Here is a 20,500-nt window from a genome sequence, read left to right on the forward strand (position 1 = left end):
CCAAAATGTTGTCAATGGGATGGTCTTTTGAGGATCTCCAAGCTGTTGGAAGATCATTCACTTCAGCTGTCTTTTCTTCCTCAATTTCTTCATGACTAGTATCTTCCTCCTTCTCATGGGCAGCTGTTTTGGACTGATCAGTTTCCTCAACAGCTTCCTTGAGTATGTCTTCTGTGGATACACCTGCGTCATCAAAAGAAATACCTTTTCCGACATTTTTCGGATAAGACTCATCAAACGAAACATGAACAGATTCTTCAACAGTAAGTAAACGCTTATTATACACTCTATATGCCTTACTTGACAGTGAGTAACCAAGAAAAATACCTTCATCCGCTTTTGCATCAAACTTCCCAATGTTTTCCTTACCATTATTCAAAACAAAACATTTACAACCGAATACGTGAAGATGTGACAAGTTTGGTTTTCTTCCTTTCAAAAGTTCATAAGGAGTTTTGTTTAAAATAGGGCGAATTGAGATTCTGTTTAGAACATAACAGGCTGTGCTAACAGCATCAGCCCAAAAGTATTTTGGTAATCCACCCTCATTAAGCATTGTTCTTGCCAACTCCTCTAAAACACGGTATTTACGCTCCCCAAAACGCCATTTTGTTGTGGAGTGCGAGGAGCTGAAAAGTTATGCTCAATACCATACTTGTCACAAAACTTCTCAAAGTGGTAATTTTGAAACTCACCACCATGATCACTACGAATTGTAACTATTTTGGAATTCATTTTGTTTTGGGACAGATTTGCAAAATTTTTAAAAGCAGAAAAGGTTTCATCTTTGCTATGAAGGAATATAGTCCAAGTGAATCTAGAGTAGTCATCAACTATTACAAAGCCATAGTAATTTCCACCTAGGCTCTTTGTCCTAGAAGGTCCAAAGAGGTCCATATGGAGAAGCTCAAGGGGTCGTGAAGTTGAAATTACATTTTTAGATTTAAAGGACACCCTTGTTTGCTTTCCCATTTGGCACGCGTCACATAGGTGGTCTTTTGAAAATCTTATTTTTGGTAGACCGACTACTAGATCCTTAGACACAACCTTATTAAGCAAATCGAAATTAACATGCGCTAAACGTCTATGCCAAAGCCAAGAATCATCATTCAAGGTGACTAGACATTTAGTACTTGTTAAAGGTACATCAAACAAGTCAAGCATATAGATGTTGTTTACTCTTACACCCTTAAACACAATGTTTTGTTCAACATGTTCAATTATGCAGCAAGTTTTTGTAAACGACACTTTATAGCCCATGTCGCATAGTTGACTTATGCTTAACAAATTGTGTTTAAGTCCCTCAACTAAATGGACATTTGAAATAGTAGTGGTGGAGGGATTACCTACACTACCTTTGCCGAGTATAGCTCCTTTGTTGTTGTCTCCATAAGTGACATATCCCTTCTTCTTTGCCTTGAAGTCTATAAAAAGCGATATGTCACCGGTCATGTGCCTCGAGCAGCCGCTGTCAAGAAACCACCTTCTATCTGCGGAGGCAAGGCACTCATCCTACAACATCAAAAGAGAGAAGTTGGTACCCAATTTTCATTGGGTCCAAGTGGGTAAGTGCTAACATGGTTGCCTTTTGGCTTCCATTGGTAAATGCCTTTAGGGACAAGAAATCTCCTAAATTTGCATTTTTCAATGGTATGGCCAGCATGGCAACAATAATGACATAAACCATGATGATGTGTTTGTTGTTTCTTGTTCATTGAATCCTTTAGAATAAAAGAGTATTTTGCATATGGAGGATTCAATGACTTCTTAAACAACTTGGGGTCAACGGCATAAGTAACTTTAGGTTGTAGCGCTTTCTCTAATTTGACCTTAAGAGTGTTTACCTCTTTTTGCCAAATATAACAAGCGTCACAATACCTAACTCTACTACAACCGTCAATGTCAATAGTTTTTGAATTTTCTGCAATACTAGTTTTCAATGCTTCTAACTCAATTTCAGCTTTGTTTACTTTACCTTCCAAAAAAGAAAAAATATGTTTGTCGGAAGATAGTCTTTGAAAAGCATCTACAGCTTCGTTATGCAGTTTTTCAAAAGCTATTTTTAGTTCTGAAAAAGACATAGAGGAGAAATTATCGTAATAGGCTTGTTTTACCTTTTTGTCATTGTTTTTCTTCTTGTGGTAGGACAGATTTTTTGTGTGAGCCATAAGGCACAAATTTGCAGCTTCATCATCATCACTTGAGCTTTGTGTGCTTGATGAATCACTATCACTTTCCCATGCAATATACGCTCTTCTTTGTTTGTTGTACCCTTTTGGCGAATCTTTTCTTTGATCCTTATACTTCATAGGGCAGTCCGTTTTATAGTGTCCGGATTTACCACAATTAAAACAGGATCCTCTTCCTCTACTCTTCTTGTTCTCTTCTTGTTTCGAATTTGTAGATTGTTTTCGAAACTTCATGAGATTTTTGTCGGAATGCTTGACTCCATTCTTTCGAATGAATCTATTGTATCTCCTTACAAACAGTCCCATTTCCTCATCATCTGAGTCTTTGTCACTACTTGAATCATTGTCGCTTTGCTCTTTTCGTGAGGACTTAGAGCTAGAAGCCACAAGAGCTATTGGCTTCTTCTCTCCCTCTTTGTCTCTTTTCTTCTCCTTTTCCTTCTTACTTTTATTCTCATATTTTTCAAGACTTTCCAAAGCTTGCTGATGTTCTTCCAGCTTTCCAAACAGAGTTGTAATCGTGAGTCTTGTAAGATCGTTGGCTTCCTTGATTGCTGTAACTTTAGGTTGCCACTCCCTGCTAAGACACCTGAGAATTTTATTAGTAGCAATTTCATTGGAAATAGGTTTTCCAAGAGCATTCAATCAGTTAGTTAGATGAGTGAATCTCTTTTGCATGTCGGAGATGGATTCTCCTTGTTTCATGCGAAAGAGCTCAAACTCTTGATTGAGTGTGTTAATGCGGGACTGTTTTACTTCAGTAGTACCCTCATGGGCAACTTCTAAAGCGTCCCACATTTCTTTAGTTGTCGTGCAATGGGATACTCGATAATACTCATCAACACCAAGTGCTGAAATTAACATGTTTCGAGCTCTCCAATCACACGACCACTTTTTCTCATCTTTCTCATTCCAATCATCTTCTGGTTTAGGTACTATGGCGCCAGCCGCATTTGTCATAGTGATTTGAAACGGACCGTTTTCAATGGCAGCCCATACTAACCTATCCACAGAATTTATATGAACTCGCATGCAGTCTTTCCAGTAGCCATAATTTTCACCGTTGAAAATAGGCGCTCTATTATACGCCCCCTTTGGTTCAGAATCCATACTGTTACAGGCAGCCACAGAGCACCAGCGAACCGACGCTCTGATACCACTTGTTAGACGGTGTGGCTAGCGATCGAGAGGGGGGGTGAATAGATCACCTCTTTAAAAGTTAACGGATTTAACGTTTTATCAGAGTTTTCAAAGTTGGCGGAAAAATCAGTCCCGAATCGACTTCCGTCTATTCTGAACCGCTACTAGAAAGCCGGACACACAAGTTTAATTGCTGGATTTTAATGAGAATGACAGAAACAATTCACACCAGAATTTTAACTAATTGAATGCACTTATCATTAAAGTCTATTTCCAATGAATAAAATCTAGCTAACCGTTTTATCAAACAGTTGGTGTGTATGTGATCGATGATAAACAGCAATGGAGTTTGATTAAAGTTTTCTTGCCACTGCTGTCTTGAAAAAGAAACAATCACCACACACTAACTGAAATTGCGAAAACAGTTTGAAAAACGCAAAGAGGAGTAAGGTAAGAGTACGATACGCAGAGATTTGGTAAGGAAGTTCCCCACGTCGTCCTCGCGTGTGGGTACGTCTCCCTCTCAATTTCAAATGAAATTGAGAACTTTGATTATCAATTATTGCCGAATCCGTTGATACAAGGTTATGGTACAAAGACAGAATTCTAAACTCTAAGAACCTCTTCTTGTATAAACCTTGACTTGATCTGAGCACGATCAAGATTTTCCTGCACAAAGTTGCAAACAATTCACCGGTTCCACGACCTGCTTGCGAAATCCCCCGATCTCCAAACGCAACGCTGCGGCTGAATATGTTCTGCAAATGTGACTCCCAAACCCTCAAGAACACTCCAGTTCTTGAAGGACAAACTAGTAGGTTTTTCCTAGAAACCCCCTTCAATCTTCGACTCAGCTAGATCCTCGATCGTTCCACTGCAAACCACAGCTAGATCCTTGATCGTACCACTGAACGTTATCTCGATGCTTCTTTAATCCAAAGAACAAGAATGGTTATGTGTAAATGTTCTTGAAGAAAAGTGATTGAGAAGATGAAGAAGATGAAGTCTCTTTCAGGTTTCTAATTGCTCACAAACAATTGCTCCAACACTGCTATTGATCTGTGTTCAATTGTTTTCCCTCAATGAATTCGTGTTTTTTGCACTGCTGTCACAACCTGTGTTTTATATGCTACAAAACTGTTGCTGTTATAACATAAAACAGTTTTATGTATTGATGCATACAAATGTGTATCGATGCATACTGTAAGTAATGTAAATTTTGGTGAATTTTATTATTCATGTATCGATGCAAAAGTCGTGTGTATCGATGCAAATGCTTATTACACTAGTATGTATCGATGCCTGGTGCGTATGTGTTGATACACAGGCTGTTTCACTTAGTCATGTATCGATACAGGGATCGTGTGTATCGATGCATAGAGTATTTTGTCTTCCATGTATTGATGCATGACTCGTATGCATCGATGCATACTGAACTGAAAGGGTTTGTGATTTATCACATGCTGTATGTATCGATGCAGAGGCTTTATGTATCGATGCTTACTGACATAAAATGCATTTTAATTGTTATTTAAAGGGAAGTATCAATGTAGGTTTATATGTACAGTTATGTAACAATAGAGTGGGATGAAAAACATAATAAAACACACATGTATCATGTAATGCAATGCACAACCAACATTTGGATGATGATCACACAATTTGCTATCATTAAAAATTAATTCAAGGTAAAGAATTTTCTCACAAGAAAGAGAAGTTAAAAATGCAATGGCATAAGGCCAAAGTTTCTAATTTGCAATAAAGAGTCTAAGTTTAAAAATCACAAGCAAAGAAGATTTTGAAAGGGGGGAGAGATTTGAAATTTTAGAAATGGGAGGAGATGAAGAGACTAATCCTAAGCAAGAATTTAAAAGTTATGAGTTGAAAAGATCTGACTGGTGGGATGCAATCCAATAGACAAGAATGTCATATAGAAACCCACTTTTCCTTTGGACTTTAAAATCAAGCAATATCAATAAGCAAGTAAGATGAAGAGCAAGGCATCAAATAAAGATAGCCACATCCAAACTAGAAACTCCATAGTCTTCTTCATAATCTTCCCCATGTATCAGATGACATACTCCTTGAATGGCACAGAATAAGGCATTAGACACAGGTTCAAAATAACATTTGCATCAAAACCATGTAGCAGATGAACTCAAAAAGAATCTCAATACTTGCATTAGATGAAAGTTCAATTCACTATTGCTTGGCTTCAGAAAAGTTTGCATTGGCCAAGTCCTTTTGCATGGGGAGTGTTGCCTAATTCTAAGTCCAAGTCTCAGATCAAATCCAACAGTCCACACAAACATTTTTTAAGGGTTTTTGTTTTTATTATGTACCTTAAGGACCTAAGACCACAAACACAAACAAGGTACAAGACAAGTATATACAATCACAATATATTAACAACATATGGCTCAAGTGAGCAAAGTAAAAATGGTATTAAAATAAACAAGTTAAATGATATGTATGGTGACAAATGATAAATGGCTTGAATTTAAAGAGCATAAGGTAAATGACTTGAGATTAAAATTTAGTCAAATATTAGTTGATTAGGTGTTAGTATTGTTTTTGCTTTTCAATTGTTTAAGTCATTCTTTGGAGAACACTCAACCCTCTATTTGCAAGCATGGATCCTTGAAGCAAGACATCTTCCAAAGGAAGGAAAAATGGCCAAGTTTCCACACAATACCATGAAAGGGGGGAGACTTACAATCTCACTTACTAGAATGCTATGCTTTTGGGTCAAATTTTAGCGCTATGTTAAGCAATCGTAATTGGACTTATGTAGAAGTCACAACTATCTGAGGCCGGGCAATAGAAATTTTAGTGTTAATGCATGTTAGAGATATGGTATAATGAACCATACTCCTAAAACATACCACACTTAAAAGAAAATGGAAAAAGGGTCGACCTAATCTCATCCATACTCGTATTGGTTTATCAACCAACTAGCCTTAGGATATAGAGATATCATAAGTCAATGGAATGAATAGGATAGAAAGGGATTGAAGATGAAGAGGGAGGGGAAGTGAGACAAACACAAATTGGACAAGGGAAGGATTTTATCAAATTAAAATCATTCATTCATTTTGGGAGATGGAATGTACATTCCATCAATCCCCTAAATCAAATGATTTTAATCCAACAAAGTCAAATCTACCTTGACCAAGGCCCAAAAACATTAGTCAAACTTCACAAGTCAATAAAAATAGATTAACATAATTTATTCACAATTAAACAATTAAAAATCAATTAAAAAATGCATTAAATTAAATTATGTTTGATCAAAAATACAAAACCTTTTCAAAATACCAAATAAATGGCCAAGAGATTTATCATAGGTCAAACAAGGTCAATGGACCTTGGAGAAAAAATTTCATTATTTTTGGAAATGCAAAAGTATTTTTAAACAATTAAAATTATGCATAAAAACAATTAAATCGTGAAAAATATTAATATTGATCCCAAAAATAATTTTAATTCAGAAAATGAAAGAGAAAAATATTTAATTTTTTTGGTGAAAGTCCCATATTTTTTGGATCAATATTAAAATTAATATGAATTAATAAAAATAAAGCAATTAAAATGAAAATCAGAAATTACAAAAATATGTGGACCATCTGATCTCCCTCATTAATTGAGGTGACATATCAGATGGTCTCTAGCGCGTTGTCTTGTGTCAACAGCACTGCACATGTGGTAATCAAAACCAACGCCTAAGATTAAAACAAAATGAATGGATCATGTGGTTCAGAGACACGCCAACATAATTTTTTTTCAAAATAACCATTTTTTTCAAAAGAAAATCCAAAATAACCAATTATTCAAAAAAAAATACCAAAATAACCAGGTTTGGTAGAGGATGCGCCAGATGAATTGACGCATCCCCAATGCATTAAGAGGAGACGCCAATAGCATTGGCGCATGCATTGGGCTCCTCATGAGGAGGCACCAATGCTAGTGGCGCCTAGGTGCATTTGGTTGGTGTGCTGACCTGATTGAGCGATGGATGGTTGGAAGGTCCGGCGGAAGTTCCAGCGGTATTTGACAGATGTGTCATCATTTGCTCCCAATATCCGGAGGGACTCTGGCCAACGGCGCTTCCGTAATGGAGTTCGGTGTCCATGTCATCGTATTTACGGCGTTGGGGTTGGGTGAATTGGGGATGATATAATTGCCCAAATTGGGCTATTGAGTCGTTTTGGAAACGAAGCAATGATTCCTGGGCGTACTATAGTTAAACAATGGTTAGGTGTTCTGTTGATGGGATGTTTGGGTGGTCATTGGTGGGGGGCTACGATGAAGTGACCCATATGAATTATCTGGGTTGTAGATGGTTTTGGTTGCGGGGTTTGATTCTTGGTTTTGTGTTTGGATGGGTGGTATGAACGGGTTACGACATTGGATGGTTGGTTGTTGGGTGGTTGGCATGAACGGGTTGCGATGTTGGGTGTTTGGTTGTTGTGTGTATGTGGTTGGTTGATGTTGTGTGGTTGGTTGTTGGGTTTGGGTGGGTTCACATTGGTGTTTGATGGTGAATTGTTATGGGGAACACGATGATGAAGCAAGTTGGCGTGGATCCATCAAATATCGCGGCTCATATACAAATTGATGAGTTGTTACCGACCTAAACCTTACCATATATTGTTGAATGGGTCTTGCACCATGGATGACTAGTTCGTTCAAGATGTGTTGTCGTTGATTCCTCCGTTGGTGACACATGTCTTTTGCAAAGTCTCTTCAGTCAGAATAATCCCAATGTGCATCAACCTTTTTTTGATGTCAATTCCCCAAACACGTGGGAGATTTTAGAATTTGTTGTAGCATTCCGAACTGCAGTTTGACCCGGTCACTATGGTGCATTTCCACCGTAGTGAATCGGATAATCGGTGTCTTCGCTGTCCAAACTGTAGCATCGTCATGGTTCACATCATGATCCAGACCCAGATATGGCCTCCAGACAAACTGTAAAACAATACGAAACGATTAGATGGAAAATAATTTGAGAAGAATTTTTAAATTAAAATATAGTTGGGTAGGATTATTACATCGTCATGTCCAATATGGTCCAATAGATTTTGATAGAATACAATAGCGTGTTTCGGACACCTGTTGTAGTTCATTCACCTTACAGACCACCTAAGATAAAAAAGAAGTGAAAAATATTATTTACTGTTAATTATAATATTAAATATAATTAACTAAGTGGTGAATGGTAAAGGGTTAGACTTACTTGGTTGCAATTGGGAACACAAATGAACGCTCATTTATCGGGGCGAGCGACGACATTCTTGACCAACCCCAAGCATTAAGCAAATACGCACATGAAAAAAAGGTACAGTTATTCTTTTTTGCAGTTCTACACATTGCACTATATAGATGGGCCAACACAATTGAACTCTAACTATAAGTGTTTACCTTATTAATGTTGTGTAATAAAGGTAAATACATTATATTTACAGAGTTACCTGTACTTTCTGGAAACAAAAAATTACCAAATAAAATCATAATATAACACCAAGCTTTTATTATTTTCTCATACTCAGTTGAATCGTCGGACAATACTATATTGGCATAATATTGTTTTAGGTATTTTAAATTTATACCTTTCCCCCTTGCTTGACCGGATGTGTCTCCCTCAGTTTCGTCGTCTAACAAAGGGGCACCCAATAATTCATTACAGATATTGTTGTCTTGGTTAACTGTACCATTCACCGCCTTTCCATCTATACGGAGACCCAACAACATGTACACGTCCTCAAGTGTGACGGTACACTCACCAATCGGAAGGTGAAATGTGTGGGTCTCGGGTCACCATCTCTCCAACAAAGCCAGAATGAACTTGTAGTCCACCGAGTACGAAATAATGTTGAGTAGATTTCCAAATCCACATCCTCTAATATACGGTTCTATTAAAGGATCGTGGGGCACATATTCATGTACGCGACATCTAAACCACTTCGGATCCTAATAACAAAAAAGTAAGAAAATACAATTAGAAGAAGAAATACATAATCAACAAACACACATCTATAAGAAGTAAGAAAAACACAGATAACAAAGGTATAAGACTAAAAACATCAAAAGTAAAAAGAGAGAGAGATAACATACAAATGGCGAGATATTCTCGAGTGTGCCTCTGTGTTCATCTCCCATAGTCAACAAATACATGATTTGATTTTGCAAAGCTTGAGTATGGTAAAGGAAACAAGTGTGGTAGAAGAATATAATTGAGTATTGATGAAGATGATTTGATATTGTTGATATGAGAGGCTATTTATAGATGAATGAGTGAGTAGGTTTGAAACCTAAGATGAATGTGATTAGTTGCATGGTATGGCAAGAGAAGACAAGGGAGACAAGGGAATGAAAAACTTCAGAAAGCATGTGAGAGAAAGCATGTGAGAAATCTCTTCTAGGCGCATGTGAAGAAACCACATGCAAGGGAAGAGGAGTCCTTCCTCTTGGAGCCTACATGTGATTCTTCACATGCAAGGAAAAGGCGCCCTTCCTCTTGGCGCCTTAGTGTAGGGCAATGGGAAGGGGCACCCTTCCTAGTGGCGCCTAAGACCAATTTTTATGAAGAGGCGCCCTTCCTTTTGGCGCCTCAGTTACTTTATGGCGCCTAAGAATGGGCTCCTAGGTGGGAATATTAGGGCTCAGGGTTCAGAGATTCCTTGATTCCCTGGCGCATGTGTGTTCTTGTCACTCTTTTCTCTGCATGGTTAATTCTTTTTACTGCATGCATGGTCATGTCAGTACAGACAATGACCAATTTATCAATGCAACGACCAAGTTAGCAATGACCAAGTTATTTATGTTGTGCAGATGAACAACTTAGAAATGCATTCAACTCCATTAAAGTTATCTACATATTTAATATTTCAACAAAATGTCTTCCACACAACATTACATGATCAGTGCCCATGTCGAAGGTGAAATATTTGATCATCAGTTGTTCAGTTTTTGTTTTCAAAACACAGAGGTAACTCGATTTAAAATAAATCGACGATCAAATTTTTCACATCTGAAACAAAGAATAGAAAAGAAATTGCAGTGCAATTATATGGGCCAAATCATCTATAAAAATCCAGTTTGGTTTGCAGAAAACAAGGTATAATTTTATTAGAAGAAGATTCGAGATGATGATGATGTTCAGCATATGTTTGTCAGTCACGAACAAGCCGGTTACAACGATATAGAGTCTTATATATTACCACATAAACAATAAGTGTCTCAGTACATTGATCAGTCACAAGTGTTTTGTGAGACTGATGACGAACAAGCTGAGGTGAATGTTCCAAATGACGAAGAAGAAGAAGTTGAGATCATGGTTGATTCGATGGTGAATGCTGAAGAGGAAGAGGAGCCAATACCAGCAAGTCATGTATACTGCCCACCCCAACACATGACAAGGTTTAATTTGGGTTCAAATGAACCTTCAACAGATGTATGGTACAATCCTTACGTGCAGATGCAAGGATCTTTGAAACAAGGAGACACATTTCGCACAAAAGAGGAATGTGTAAAAGCCATTAAGAAATTCCACATGCAACTATCGGCTGATTTCAGAGTTGACAAAATTGACGCATCGAGGTATAAAGTTTATTGTCCGAATGAGCATTGCCTTTTTAGGTTGTCAGCTTTGTACCAGAAGAGGAGCGAGTCTTGGGAGATTGGATCAATGGGTCCAGATCACACATGCATGCTGACAAACCCAATGCAGGATCATCGTAAATTAAGCTCTCAGCTAATATGCGATGAAATATTGTCTGTCATTGGCGACAATCCGTCGTTAAAGGTGAGTATAATAATCTCGCATATTAGGGAAGAGTACGAGTACACTCCATCATATAGGAAGGCATGGATAGCTAGGACAAAAGCCGTTGAAAAAGTGTTTGGCAATTGGGAGGATTCTTACAAACAACTTCCAAAATACCTGTTGGCTCTAAAACAATATGCTCCCGGGACAATTGTCAAGATGGAAACATTGCCCGCCTATACACCAGATGGTACGTGTGCTGTTGGAAATAGAATATTTCACCGTCTATTCTTGTGGAATCAATGAACTTTGTCTTCAAAGGCATCCGTAACCTACCAATAACCGCTTTGGTGCAGGCTACATATTTCAGGCTATGGGCATTATTTGAAACTAGACGCTCAAAATGGAGTTCAGTGTTGCAATTTGGACAGTTGTTCAGTGATGCTTCAATGAAATTCATCAGATATGAAGCTTCCAACGCAAACACACACGTGGTTACGATATTTGACCCAACTAAAGGTTGGTTTAGTGTTGCCGAGTCCATGGATCATAATGAGGGCATACCGATGGGAGAGTACAGAGTCGAACTAGATAGAGGTTGGTGCGATTGCGGAAAGTTCCAAGCCTTTCGTACCCCCTGCTCCCATGTCATTGCGGCATGCTCAAAGGTTCGAAGGGATCCATCTTACTTGCTATCTGACGTTTACAAAGTCGCCAGCCTTTCAAATGTTTATAAAATTAGTTTTTTCGTAGTGGCAAAAGAGGATTATTGACCAGAATATCAAGGGGACATCGTCTGGCACAACGAAGTTATGCGAAGGAAGAAAGAGGGTCTCCCTAACAGCACCCGGATTCGAACCGAAATGGATACGGTGAACAAAATGGTTAGACTATGTAGTTCATGTCATCAACCAGGTCACAATCGTAATAACCGTCCTAGTGTTGGAATGAGCACAACCAGATAAATTTACATTTACCTCTATTGCAATATATGAAAAACTAAATTTATTTCATATTATACGTTTGTGACGAAAGTACCATTACATAAAAAGTAACACAGATATTTATAACAAATATAATACAAGAAATATGCAATTAACCATCAAAACAATTTTGAACATGTAATGCATCATCCTACGAGCGTTTTGGTCGGTCTTAATATCCACTCATTCGCGCACTTCTCCGTGTTGGTTGAACATGGACACAAGCCATTGTATTCTTATAATATGTTCACCCTCTCCAATTTCTCCCTCTAACCAACTATACAACGTCCGATTAAGACGTTCAAACATATCTGTGTTCCAAAGTTGAACCTGTATCGGAGCCGCAATGGCATAAGATATTACATCAGCATTTCGTTTCTGAATGTATATAGACATTGTTGAAATAGAGAGAATTTAAATTGATGGTGGTTGAACTAGACAATTTATGGTATTAGGAGATGAGTTTGAGTAAAAAATATTGCATCCAAGGAGTGGTATTTATAGAGACGGGACATCCATTGTACAAAACATGTGGGCGCCTGAGGGATTGGCGCCCACATGACCATGACATGCAGGCGTCAGATGAATGGGCGCCCACACAACCAAATGCACCTAGGCACCACTAGCATTGGCGCCTCCTCATGAGGCCCAATGCATGCGCCACTAGCATTGGTGCCTCCTCATGAGGAGCCCAATGCATGCGCCAATGCTATTGACGCCTCCTCTTAATGCATTGGGGATGTGCCACATCATCTGGCACATCCTCTACCAAACCTGGTTATTTTGGTAATTTTTTTGAATAATTGGTTATTTTGGAATTTTTTTTGTAAAAAATGGTTATTTTGAAAAGATATTCCACGCCAACACATCGCCGGAGCCAGAGCTTCGATCTTCTTCTCCGGTGGACCTCACCGGACTGGTCCACCTTCAACCATCACCAAAATGAAAAAGGAGGACATGAATTTAAATAAAAAATGCTCAATTTTGTCTAACTCCAAGTATATAGAAGATACAGGGAGTTGAATTTTGAGGATCATGATATGAGTTGCTTCGATTTGACCTTAAAGCAACTCAATCTTCTCGCATACATTGGTAGGACTTCAGACAACCAAAAATCAACAAGAATAATGGAGAATTGAGTGAGAATTGAAGAGATGAAAAAATTCTGAAAATCACCTTCACTGCAGCTTCAGATTGGCACAATCTTGCTCTCAATTATGCTTGGCCTTGCTTCAGATGCATGATGGAATGGAAATGGATCAAGGAAAGGGATGAACTCTTGGAGTTTCAATCTCAAAAAATAGTAGGAGATTCAAACTCGATTTTCAAAGAAAATCTTCAAGCTTATCCTTTAATGGTGAGGGTTTAGGGTTGCTGATTCAAAGCTTGCGCAACAGGGTCCTCATTTCTGAGCAAGAGAGCTTCTATTTATAGCCAAGGAGATTGATAATTGCACACTTCCATTTTTGGCCAAAGTTGAAAATCTCACTTGCATGCTTGCATGGGCGTGTGATAGGCCTATCAAATGATACACTTAGGTCTGAAATTATATGTAAGCAATGCTGAAATAATATTGACAAGCCATGCACTCATGTATGAAAAGTGGAACTTCAAATTATCCAAATCGTCCTTCAAATTTAAGCCATGCGCAAGTTATTCATAATTTTTCCAAATGAGATGATTTTAGAATTTTTAGAAAGGCTAGATCAATAGGAACGACTTTCATGTTGAACACGTTTTCATTTGAAGCTTGTATCATGATGAATTTTAAGGTGGAAGTTTGGAAAAGCAAACATATTAAAAAAAAATCTAAGTACCAAGCCATATGTTTACTTCTTCCACCTTGAATAACTTTTTCTATGGGTTTCAAATGAGAAAAGTTCCTTCATAGAAGTTGTAGCTAGTTCAAATCCCTTAAAGTTGGCCACAAATTGGACCTCATTTGGATTCCGCATGAAGGAGTTATGCATTTTAGAAGTTGAGGAAAATCACTTGTTCAATGGTATTGGCCCAAAATAACCTATAATGTTTCCTCTTGGCACATGCATTTGCAAGTTGAATTTTCACTTACTCCAAACATAAAAGTTGAAGTAGACATATTGAATTTGATAATGGAATTTGAATGGCTTTCATCTCATACAAAATGAGAAAGTTATGATCTTGGGAAGTTGACCTCCAAATTAGGGTTTAGACAAAATGACCTATAATCTTTCACCATAAAAAATGAGTTTCCAAGAAAAAATAGATCTTGACCTTACATTAAATTTGTTTGTAATGGAATTTAGAGTAACTTTCCTCTTGGAATCATTTTCATATGATAAAAATTGTAGGAGATAGGGTCTAAGGAACCCCAACTTTGACTAGTTGAAATCCTCTTGTCAACCACCATGAACTAACTTCCTAGCTTGATATTCTCTTGACGTTTGGGACTCATGGAGGATCATATATGCATAAGGTGATATAATGTGAAGTATCCCTTTAATTTTTTTTATCAATTGTTGAAGAAACATGTTGAAGAAGTCACATAAGATACCCAGATGAATTAGGGTTTCCAAGGTAAACCAACTCCAAACTCTTGATGATTTCTTGATCAAAATAACATGTGAAGATCATGGGGATTTATATATGACACTTAGAGCCAAATTAAATCAATTTTTGATTGAGCTCCTTGCAATAAGGGTCTCAAACCCTAGATATGAGCCTGATAGAGCATAGGTGAACATGTATACTACCTACAAAAACAATAAACTATGCATTGACATATTTTTCGTATTTTGGTTAGTAAATAATGAAAAACAAAGTATGATACAATCAAAAGTGCTTGGTGATCTCTCCCACTGCAAACCCAATGAATAAGGGGTAAGGAGAATGCCAAGGTGTGATCCCAATGCCAATGCATATGATGAGATAGCATGAGGGATCTTAGGGTCAAAATTGGGGTCTTACAAGAGCATCATATGATAAGGTTGATTATTAGGTTATAAACCTAAAACCAATTCTAAATTTTTTCATAATATAAGTCATGCTCAAAAGAAAATCAATCACTTTATTTATATATGGAATTATTGTTGTAAGCTTGACCATCTTGAGCCTTATTGTTTTAGAAAAATAAAAGATTTAAAGTGGTCAAATAGATTTAAATCTAATAACTTGAGTCACGTTAAATCTACTAAAACTGAAGGACCCGAAATACATTGGGTACCAAAGGTGGAAGAGTCAAATTATGATGTAGATATGCTTGATAGCTCAAAATGAAAATGTCGTATTGATAGTGTTTGTTCAAATCATATGACTAAAGAAATAAATATGTTCTACTATTTCACTCCAACGAGAAGAAAATCTTATTTGTATAGTCACAACAAAGGTAAAATTGTGGGATTTGGGACTATTGGTAAGATATTTTGAAGTTTTATACGGATATTTAGAATTATTTTTTAATTAATATGATTTAATTTTAATTAGAGAAAATAAAAGGAAAAGTGAAAATATAATGAGTTCGTTGTAAATTTGGTTATTAAAAAAAAGATAAATAATTGCGGTTAAAACCTCTATAATATGGTCAACATTAAGTGGTTTGAAACACTAACATAATGTACTGTAAATTGTGGTGGTTTTATCATACACCGTAACAAAATTGGCATAGTGTGAGGTGTGATTATTTGGGGTCTGCTTAAAAGGATGCACACATATAGTTAGAGAACATAATATAAGGACGAGATACTCAAAGGTAAAGAAGCGAACCGGCCATACCTCGATATTTGCTTTCTTAAAAAAAAAATCATCGCTCATTTTTTTCTATACTGCATGAGATGCTCATGGGAGTTGAGATAGGTTTTTCTTTTTCCAATCCAAATCCTTTTAAAATCTCTTACAATACTTAGCTTGATTGATGAATTTTTGTCTCCTTTGAATGATGAATTTGCAAACTGAGAAAGTATTGAAGCTCCCCGATCATAAATAATTTAATTTTGTTAGTGGCACTGAATATAATATCCATAACATATATTTGTATGAGTAAAATATCATGCTCAAATTTCTTATTGAAAATAGTTGAGACAATCTTTCCTCTTTGAAATTTGTTTTTTCAAACACAAACATGCTTAACGAACATACCAAGCGCAATGTGTTGTTTTACACCGTACAGAGCATTTTCATATTAAATACATGCTTAAGAGAAGAAACGTTTTGAAATATAGGAGGTTGATCAACATACATTTCCTTTTTCCTGTAAAAGTTTAAGAACATGGTATTTACAATTATTTATAAGAGTTTTAAATTTAAAATGCATGAAAAAGCTAAAAACATCTTTTAGGCTTCTAATCTAGCTACAAGATCATCGGTTTCATGAAAATCAAACTCTATGTCTTCTTTTGATTGTACCCTTTCGCAACAAGTTTTATTTTATTTCTTAAAACAATGTCATTTTGTCATGTTTGTTGCGAAAGACCCATTTGGTCCCAATAACTAGATTAAACTTATGTTTGGGAATAAGATCCTAGACATGCTTCTCTCGAATTGATTTAACTCTTCTTGCATAGCAAGAGAGCAATGTTCATCAATGAGAACTTCATTGACGTTAAGGGTGCTCAAATTAACCGGTTATTAGAATTATCCTTATCCATATTCAAATCATATTAATTATTTGTATGGTTTAAACCAAATCCATATTTTGGATATTTATTAATATGGTTTTAATCAAATCCATTTTTTGGATATCCATGTCCAAAATCAAAATCAAATTTGTATATTTTTTTAATAATTTTTTTTAAATAAAAAACAACAATTTTAAAACTTTTTAATACTTTTTTTTTTGAAAAAAAAAATCAAATAAAAAAAACACTTTTTTAATTTAAAAAAAAAAAATCAGATAAAAAATGACTTTTCTATTTTTTTTAAAATTCTGAAGAAAAACGATTTATTTTTATTTTTTGAAAAGAATGTTTCTTTTTTATTTTTTATTTAAACAGAAAATTAATAATGATTTTTCTTACTTTTAAAAAAAATAATTTTATAAATTTTATAAAAAAAAATTTATTTTTCAATTTTTGGAAAAAAAAATAATTTCTATAAAAATAACGGTTTTTTGTTATTTTCTAATTTTGTTTTTCAGAAAATAAAAAAATAAACTTTTTTTAAAATAATTTTTTTTGAAAAATAAAAAATACATTTTTTTAAAAAGAAAAGAAAAATCTTTTAAAGAATTTATTTAAAAAAAAATTAAATCAAAATTTCTAAATGGAACATGAGTATAACCATTTAAAAAAATGAACCGGTTATGATAATTAATTTTAATAACCGATTATAACATATAGATTATATATAGTTATGGATTGGTTATAAAAATTAATTGTCAACGAGCATCTCTAATTGACGTTAAGAGATTGGTCATAATTGGATTAAGTGCAATACAGATGGAGCTTCAAGATGAAATCCTAGAACATGAACTTATGGTGGCCTATTTAGGGATGATTTAGGAACATCCTTTAGAGCTTTCTAAACTAAGATTGAAATTTGTACCTCATTTCAAATTGAATTACATGGAATCATGTTTGCTAACGAATATGCTAACATGAGAAATTGGAGAATCTTTTTCTTGAAAATGACTCAATGATTACCATTTGTGTACTTTCTAATGTGAATATTGTCCTTTAACATCTTTTAATTAGATGGAAGAGTACTTTAATGTTATAGGTTCATTTAGATTCAAGATATCTCACGGTTTCAAAGGTGGAAATATATGTATAGATAGATTAGCAAATGTAGATTATTTGTTGATTATAATACTTGGTCAGATTTACTTTCTATTTATGCTTTTGAAAGTTTTCTTAGGAATATGTTGAGGAGTATTTCCAACTATTATTTTTGCTAAATGTTTGACGGGTTAAATTTTATATACCCCATCTTTTTTATTTTTTATTTTTATTCAATTTTTTATTTGTTATGCAGCTAGTTTGAAACTCAATAAAATATATTTAACTCCATTTGTCCCTTAACAAAGATATTCATTTCATCATTTTACACAAATTAAATTTTTTTATCTAAATAAAAGAGAATTATAGTTTTATTAAATTAATCTTATAAATAATTAGTGGTGTGGGCAGGGACTACAAGAATTCATGTCCCTACCCACATAACCACCACTACCATCATTAACACTATTAATCACAACTCCAATCAAAATTCCAACTTTTTTGATTTCCCAATACTCATTAAAGAAAGACAAACGCAATCAATTTATATTACAGAGGCAGAAAAACTTATATCTAACTTCAATCTAACAACCATTATCCCTATCCCCACCATCAATAACCTCACCATAAATATTCTCAGGCCCATTAGAGCCACATTCACTAACCCCGACCTTCCATCAAACATTTTTACCCTGAGCTCCACAACCACTACACCTTCTATCACTACCATGATCAACACTAACACTAGTTGTTATGGAGCAAATAACTATCCTATGATATATAATTTCCCCAAACCCTTTGAATAACAACAGATCCAACAAAAGCAAAACAATCAACTATCTTCTCTCAAACCTGTCGCTTGCATTGAAATCACAATAGCTTATTTTGATCTTGCGTACAACCATCCATCAACTTTGAAACAATATGCAAGAGTGTGCGATCAACTACCAAATCTACAACCTAAATTAGTTATAAGGTTTTACCAAATACAAACCCACAAGGAGAGTTATGTAAAAATAGGAAAAGGTAAAATATTAGTTAATATATTTCAATATCTTTAATCTTTTATCAATCTTAATATGTCAAGTTAATGTCGTTTCAAATTTTATTTTTCTAGAAAGTTTGATACTCAGAAGATAGTAGAATGACATATGAGTGTAGAGAAGTTGGGTGAAGATCCATGGTAATGAAGAAAATATGGACAAAAACCCATTAAAGGATCTCAACATCCAAGGTTTTTTATATTCGGGTAACTTTTGCATATATTTTGTTTCCTTTATCATATTTATTTTTTTGCTGAAGGCCCTGCGATCCTAGCAATTTAAGAGAATCTTACAAATACTGTTTTCTTTTATACTCATTTTCAATTTATGTCAATTTTCATATTTTATTTAGTTGCAGAAAAATTTACTAAATGAGTTGTTTTTTTATATTTAAAATTAAATTTTATCGATTTTAAAGGAATGAACTCTAATTAATATGAATAAATGTTACTAGGACTAATAAAAAACAAAAAGACCAAAAACAAAAAGTTCTTTTTCTGCAAGAACTAAAAATATTTTTTTTTAAGACTAAAAGAGAAAAAAATATATTATAAGTTACAAAAACATATTTAAATTTTTTATTCAAATTGTAATATTTAAAATATATTAAGTTCATCATAGGTTGATAGTAAGTACAACAGTTCTTAATAAAGTTAATTTGGTAAAATTACAAAAAAGTTATGTTTATTGGATTTTTAATGAGTATGAAATAAATATGTGTATGGCTTATTAATGGACAAAGATGAATCTCAAACATATATAAAAAACCTAACCAATATGCTTATATGCGTTTATATGGTTTTAATTGTTAAAATGTTATGATTTTGTGGTGTTTGATATATGAAAGAATGTATTAATGATTTTGCAGGGACTACTACATGTAAAACTTTCAAAGATTGTTTGGCAAAAACACAAGTAGAAAAAAACAAAACAAAGAAAATATTTATATTGTGACATATATAGGAGAGCACAACCATCCAAAACGCATTGTGAATTTGTCTCCTCATAACAAGTCATCAAAGAAGAGATTATTCAGTGTCAAAAAATATGGGTTTTTGCCAAATATTAGAAACTCTGGTTCTCCGAGTACAATGATGTCATAGTTTGATCAGCCAGAATGCAACAATTTTCATGTTCATCAATGTTAATGAAAAGTCAATTATAAAAAGGTTGACTTATAAAGAGTTGTTCACCTACTGCTAGAGAAGCCAAATCATAACCACACCTCGGAGACTTAGTTTCACCTAAATTTACAATGCTACAATTTGATTAACATTAGAAAGACAATTCCGTGATGACAAAGGTGATATTTTGATTATCAACATAAGAGCTATTAGTTGGTCGGGTCTAATCTAAAGAGATTGTCCTAATTAAGTAGTTCTTGTTTAGAATTGGCCCCTAAATAATATTGATTTGATGATTTTTTCTAATGAATATAATATTACAAAAAATAATAATTATTAATTTCTCGCTTTTATCTTTACCAATAACTCTTTATTATTCTTTTTTTATTCTAATAACAAAGTGAGAAATTAATAATATTTATTTAGAGCAAGTTTGTACTCGGTTAAGAAAAGGCATCGAAATATCATATAGAGGTTTATGTTTTATTATTTTTTATAGGTTTACTCTAAAAATATTTATATTATATATTTCATAAATATGGTTTTTATATTTAGTTTAAAAG

At 34.7% G+C, this 20,500-nt stretch overlaps 1 long non-coding RNA gene across 1 annotated transcript; it reads left to right on the forward strand.

Annotated features, from left to right (window-relative positions):
• The first annotated feature begins 18,382 nt into the window (after window positions 1–18,382).
• LOC127106367 (uncharacterized) lies at window positions 18,383–20,290 on the forward strand. The gene is made up of 3 exons (XR_007795351.1): window positions 18,383–18,796; window positions 18,888–19,019; window positions 19,682–20,290. It is a non-coding gene; the product is annotated as an uncharacterized LOC127106367 (long non-coding RNA).
• The last annotated feature ends 210 nt before the right edge of the window (window positions 20,291–20,500 follow it).

Source organism: Lathyrus oleraceus, chromosome 7 (assembly GCF_024323335.1).
Source record: "Lathyrus oleraceus cultivar Zhongwan6 chromosome 7, CAAS_Psat_ZW6_1.0, whole genome shotgun sequence".
Taxonomy (NCBI): Eukaryota; Viridiplantae; Streptophyta; class Magnoliopsida; order Fabales; family Fabaceae; genus Lathyrus; species Lathyrus oleraceus.